Source organism: Dreissena polymorpha, chromosome 12, assembly GCF_020536995.1.
Source record: "Dreissena polymorpha isolate Duluth1 chromosome 12, UMN_Dpol_1.0, whole genome shotgun sequence".
NCBI classification, from domain to species: Eukaryota; Metazoa; Mollusca; class Bivalvia; order Myida; family Dreissenidae; genus Dreissena; species Dreissena polymorpha.
In genome coordinates, this window is record NC_068366.1 from 15,392,536 (window position 1) to 15,399,994 (window position 7,459).

The following is a 7,459-nucleotide window of genomic DNA, read 5'->3' on the forward strand; positions in this document are numbered from 1 at the left end:
ACAGCCAAAGCGGCACAAACATAATCCGAGGCTATTCCACAGCCAGATTATTAGTAAGCGGCGGCCGAATCGTGTGTTGACGCGGCGTATTGCCATGGCACTCGGCATCGATCCGCACAACGACGCCGAGTCTGTAGTTAACCTCGCGTACTTTCGCGGAGTAAATCCGCCGAATACGTACGCGGCGGATCGAGTGAAAAAATATACACCTACATGTACATACAGGTATGTGTAGCGTAGAATTAGTTTACGCCAACTGTTAATGTTTCGTTCGATTATCATTATTAAATTTGTAATCCGAAACACACTTCCGAATTTTAATGCTAACGCGACATTTGGCAAATTCTAGCGTCAAATAAACAGTGCTAAAATATCCTTTGTTTCATAAAAAGCGCGCGAAAATTATGCAAACATGTAGAACATCATTTGGAAAGTTTGGTTGTATTTAGTGTTGTATAAATACATGAACATCACGTCAGGCGTAAATCGCGTGTTCAGTGGGGTAAAAAACGCCCCGATTAGACGTTATTTCATCATCTCTATAAATAGTAAAAAATGCCAAAATGTATTTGATACTAAAGGAAATATCGAGAATGTTTGTGTATCGTAAATATTTACCAGCATTTGCTTCAAAACTGGAATATACGGGATTATCGGGTAATTAGTAGCGATATTAACTATATAATATGAACAAAATAAAACGTGTTTATATACGCATATTCAAACAATAGTTAAAACAAGAGCACCGCCTTGCGGGTGCAGACCGCTCATCTATTTTCTTTTTAAAGGTGAAGGGACTCTCATTTTCAATCACAAAGGAGGGAGGAGTGGAGTGAAGAGGGGTGTATAGTGTGGGGTTGTGGACATTTATTACATTATCTTCCAAAAAAGCGAAAAAAAAAAAAAAAAAAAAAAAAAATCGGGGGGGGGGGGGGGGGGGGGTGGGGGGGGGTGGGGGGGGGGTGGGGGGGGTATAGTGTGAGGGTGTGGTGATAATTTGTGAGATGATCTTAAAAAAAAAAAACAAAAAAAAAAAATCAAAAAAAAAAATTTGGGGGGGGGGGGGGTGGGGTGGGGGGGGTGGGGTGGGGGTATAGTGTGAGGGTGTGGTGGTCATTTGTGAGATGATCTTTAAAAAAAAAAAAAAAAAAAAAAAAAAAAAAAAAAATTAGGGGGGGGGGGGAGGGGGGGGAGGGGGGGGAGGGCACGGGGGATGGTTTGGGTGAAGTCTATTGTGGTATGTCAGGTAAGAGTAGTTTCATCAAAGTATCAATCAAATCTAATCATAAATAAAGAAGTTATGGCAATTTTAGCAAAATTTAATAATTTGACCTTGAGAGTCAAGGTCATTCAAAGGTCAAAGTAAAATTCAAGTTGCCAGGTACAGTAACCTCATGATAGCATGTAAGTATTTGAAGTTTGAAAGCAATAGCCTTGATACTTCGAGTGGATCGAAACACAAAATTTAACCATATATTAAAAGTTACTAAGTCAAAAAAGGGCCATAATTCCGTAACAATGACAACCAGAGTTATGCAACTTGTCCTTTTACTGTACCCTTATGATAGTTTGTGAGTGTTCCAAGTATGAAAGCAATATCTATGATACTTTAGGGGTAAAGTGACCAAAACATAAATCTTAACCAAATTTTCAATTTTCTAAGTATAAAGGGCCCATAATTCCGTCCAAATGCCAGTCAGAGTTACATAACTTTGCCTGCACCGTCCCCTTATGATAGTTCATAAATCTTGCAAGTATGAAAGCAATAGCTTTGATACTGTAGGAATAAAGTGGACCTAAACACAAAACTTAATCAAATTTTCAATTTTCTAAGTATAAAAAGGGCACATAATTCTGTCAAAATGCCAGTCAGAGTTACATTACTTTGCCTGCACAGTCCCCTTATGATAGTTAGTAAGTGTTGCAAGTATGAAAGCAATAGCTTTGATGCTTAAGGAATAAAATGGACCTAAACACAAAACTTAACCAAAATTGTCAATTTTCTAAGTATAAAAAGGGCACATAATTCTGTCAAAATGCATGCCAGAGTTATCTAACTTTGCCTGCCCAGTCCCCTCATGATAGTAAGTAAGTGTACCAAGTTTGAATGCAATAGCATTGATACTTACTGAGAAAAGTGGAACTAAACGCAAAACTTAACCAAAATTTTCAATTTTTTAAGTATAAAAAGGGCACATAATTCTGTCAAAATGCACGCCAGAGTTATCTAACTTTGCCTGCCTAGTCCCCTCATGATAGTAAGTAAGTGTACCAAGTTTGAATGCAATAGCATTGATACTTTCTGAGAAAAGTGGACCTAAACGCAAAACTTAACCGGACGCCGACGCCAACGCCAACGCCAACGCCAACGCCGACGCCGACGCCAAGGTGATGACAATAGCTCATAATTTTTTTTCAAAAAATAGATGAGCTAATAAGCTGATAATTAACAAAACAACAAATACGTCGTCACCGTCTTGATTATTGATGTGGCTTCAAGCTGCTAATTTTCTCAGCTTAAATATAATAGCAAATTCAACATGCAATTAATTTATAAATCCACCATATGCAGGAGCCTTGACCACTTGTATGTGCGAATACATAATTTCGTGACCTTGTTTATGTGTGAAATACATACACTACGGGCGGGAAACAAACTTAATTGGCCAGACACATTAACTATGCTTACATGTATACAATCCGCGCACAATAAATTTATTATGACTTTAATTATTATTATAATTGTTCTTTCAAAATTTGTTAACTACATGTAACTAATAATTTTTAAAAGATTTTTTATTTCATGATGCGCATGGACTCGGCATCAGGTCGCGGATCGCGGCATGCCTCGGCGGACAGATGCGGAGTTTCGCGGCGAAATGCGACTTGCCGCCGCATACTGACGCGGCATCGACTCGTTTCACCTTGCCACCGCGGATCGCGAAATGCGTTTGTTCCGCTTTGGCTGTACTGTATATACTTATAGGAAGTTTCCATGAAATACGCCAAAGCACTTCGAAGATATGGCTCCGGACACAAAAGTGACGGACGGACGGACAGCGCCAAAACAATATCCCTCTGCCTTTGGCGGGGGATATATACTCATACCAAGTTTCAATGAAATCCGCCAAAGCACTTCCAAGATATGGCTCTGGACACAAAAGTGCCTATAGTAAAAAGCATTTTTACAAAGGGCCATAACTCTGTTTTTTAACAGATGGTATACAATGCCATTTGGCGTGCATCATCCTCTTATGCATATATATATATATATATACTCATACCAAGTTTCAATGAAATCTGCCAAAGCACTTCCAAGATATGGCTCCGGACACAAAAGTGCCTATAGTAAAAAGCATTTTTTCAAGATACAAAGGGCCATAACTCTGTTTTTAACAGATGGTGTACAATGCCATTTGGCGTCCATCATCCTCTTATGAATATATATATACTCATACCAATTTTCAATGAAATCCGCCAAAGCACTTCCAAGATATGGCTCCGGACACAAAAGTGCCTATAGTAAAAAGCATTTTTTCAAGATACAAAGGGCCATAACTCTGTTTTTAACAGATGGTGTAGAATGTCATTTGGCGTGCATCATCCTCTTATGCATATATATACTCATACGACGTTTCAATGAAATCTGCCAAAGCACTTCCAAGATATGGCTCTGGACACAAAAGTGCCAGACGGACAGCCGGACGGACGGACAACGCCAAAACAATATCCCTTCGCCTCTGGCGGGGGATAACAAAATAAACGGTTTCCGGTCTTTTCTCCCCCTGTACCTTTCTCCCCCCAAGCCCTAGACTTTTCTCCTGCCAGCATTTTTTTTAATTATCTGTATATTAAGGTAGGAGAAAATGAAGTATGTGATTGAAAAATCGTTAATGAAGGAGCAATTTAATATACCAATACAGGTCGATGTTGTTATTGCGTAATCAGTGAGTAGTGTTATTTTTAATTAAATTTGTTGTTAAGTCTATAATACTATGAAAGAAATATTAATATAGAAACATATTATTTTAAGTTTCTGTTTTAGTTAATAAGTTAACGACTCAAATTTTAAATGATTTAATCTACAGGGCTCAACATTAACGGTTGTCCGATTGCCCCTGGCAAGTGAAAGTTGGGTTCGGGCAAGTTATTTTATAATCTAGTTGTCCGCACGGGCAAGTGCAAAAAAGAACAAAGAAAAACGTGTGTTTCTCTGGTTAAATAGTACAAATAATCACGAACGAATTGCCTGCATGAATTTACCGATTGTTTTATCAGTCCAAACTAACTACGCATGGTGCGCATGCATTTTCAAACTTATTTTTAGAAACGCCGTAAATGGCGTGGGATTCCAAACATCGGCTTTCAAATGCTTTTGTGCTTATCTTTTTCATTACTATTCAGTTACAAATAACATTGTTGGTGTTTTCAGTCACGAAGACAGCTACTAAAATTATAAAACTATATAAAAACAACAACAAATAGCTACGGTATATATATTTCATATTTTGCGACATTCATTTTCAACAATCTTTTGCTTTACGTCAATTAACATTTTTTGTTACAATTCTCGTGTTGTTTACAGTACTGTTAGCAGACGAGAAATGTCTAGTTTATTAAGCTTCGGCTTTACACGTAACTGTAAGTCTGCAAAAATCCAATGAAAAATGAACAGAAAAATCATCCGAAAGTGCAACAAGACGAAATTGCAGCGAAAACACAACTTTTTACCAAAATGGAAAAGTGAGTTTGAATGACTGAGATATTATGAATCGTTAGAAGCAATGACGAAGACGTGGAAGAGAATGACTAATTATTTCATTAATAATCAAACATTGGCACAAATATACATTTAGACTTTAATTGCTGTAATCATTTTGTTAAATGTGCAAACATAAAAACAGTTTTGTGGTGTATCATTTTGATTTTTATTAAAAAATATGAGGTTAACAGTTAATGTGATATTTTATGTTTGGGCAAGTGGATTTACGTTCAGGGCAAGTAGATTTTCTAAGTACTTGCCCGGAAGGGCAAGTTGGTTTTTAGGTTAATGTTGAGCCCTGATCTAATTAAATAACAAGAGCACCGCATAACCGGTGCCAAGCTCGGCTGCGAAAGCTTGTCAGATTTTTTTTTTCAAGGTCACAGTGACCTTGACCTTTGACCTAGTGACCTAAAATGGGTGTGGCACGTAGATCTCATCAAGGTGCACCTACATATGAAGTTTCAAAGTTGTAGGTGAAAGCACTTTGATTTTAGAGCCAATGTAAAGGTTTTAGCACGACGCCGGCGGACGACGAGCAGGCTATGACAATACCTCGTTTTTTTTCCCCAAAACAGCCTCGCTACCAGTGCTCCAGATAACATGCGTAAGGGCGTAAAAACAAATTAATTTTCTTAAATAACGATTTAGATTTAAAATCTTTGCGTAAAGTTATGCGGTGAAAAAATAAAACATGAATTTGAAATTTTCGAACATGCGTAAAAGTTCCAGTAGCAAATTATATACGGTAAACATTTCATCCCAATTCTGACTCGTTTAGGCGCTCAATAAAAACTTAAAGTCAACGTCACTCAAGCATTTGCTGTGAGGAAAAGAGCCACACCTAAGAACAGTCGAATGGCAAAACGGTCTGTTCTCATAGTATTGCAGGCCAGTCATTACAGCTATTGTACCTTTTAATTACACTTATTATAATTTTTATAAGTAATATACTGTATACCTATTCAAAATGTCATTAAAATTAAATGTTAAATATAGTTTTTGATATGACTTTAACGGCGACCAACAGGCCATTATGACCTAAGCCGAAGTGTCAGTTAGCGTTTTTACATAAAAAATCAAAATGGCCGACCAAAGCGGTGTATTGAAGCGTGGAAGGCAAAACAAGCCATTTCAGTTTCAAAAATCCACGCTGCATGCATTCTATAATTAGATTCTCATGAACCAAATACCCAAAGCATGGTTTCATCAATAATTGATGAATGTATAAGCTCTTGCGTAAATGACTGAATCTAAAGCAGTTAAAAAACAAAAGAAAAGCCAGGCTTTTCCAAGAGAAAAGCCAGGCTTTTCCAAGACTATAAACCAAAATTTGAAATGATTGATGTGTCAAAAACCATGAATACACAATTATTTGGTAATATATTTTTGAAAAATCATTACTTTTATAAATAGGGCGTAAAATAAGAATTCATTTTTAAAATAGGGAGTAAATAAGAATTTAACCAAATTTTTATCTGGAGCTCTGCTCGCTACAAATTGATTGCTAATCATTTCTTTAATATTTATGAAATGATCAAAAGATGTTGTTTTTCACACTTCCTTATCTGTTTATAAGTACTTCAGACTTATTGAAATGTTAGGTGTCATGTGATTAAAGACACAATTTAATTAAATTATCAAATTTATGATTGATCTGTAACATTGTTGGTTGATACATAAAATAATATAAAAAATGTACAAAGTGTGAGCTGGTCTTTGATCATAACAGAGCAAAACAAGGGGGCCTGAAAGGCCCCAAGTCACTCACCTGGGATACAAAGGAACTGACCTGTTATGTGCAGCCAAAGATATCATAAACAAAATTGTCTGACAAAGTTTCATGAAGAGTGAACATAAAGGTGACTTTAAGTGTGAAAATAAGTTTTGCTATAGCTATATAAGAATAAATGCCCCACCCCATGATGACCATGCATTTCAACAGATCCAAACCATTTCAAACTCATCCAAGATGAAGATGGACAATAAATGTGTCTTCAAGAGTGTTAACAAGGTTTTACTCTAGCCATATCAGGAAAACTGCCCTTCCACTGGCGGCAATGTTTTTCAATCAACCAGAACCATTTTAGAACTCTTCTAAGACATCATTTGGAAAACATTTCTTACCAAGTTTTGTGAAGATCGAAAAAAAAGTGGCCTCTAGAGTGTGAACAAAATTTTACCATAGCCATATAAGGAAAAATGCCCCGTCCCCTGGCAGCCATGTTTTTCAACAGACCGGCACCATATTCAAACTCATCCAAGATCCTTAAAACAAATGTTCTGGCCAAGTTTCATGAAGATTAGACACTGGTTAGAGCAAATCACAGTGATCAGATCCCATACACAAACAATAAAATTCATACATTAACAGTAGATCATTTTCTTAACAGTTTCGTACTTACACATTTGTATATTTAGACAAGCATTTTCTAATTATATTTTACTTAATATTCTATAGATTATTTATGCACAACAGCTTAACAAGAGGGCCTGAAAGGCCCAAAGTCGCTCACCTGAGATATTAGATAAGATATTATTGGGAAAAATCTTCTGACCAAGTTTCATGAAGATCGAAAATAAATGTGACCTCTAGAGTGTTAACAAGGATTTACTATAGCCATATATAGAAAAATGCCCCGCCCCCTGGCAGCCATGTTTTTCAACCAACCTGCATCATTTTTGAACTCGTCCAAG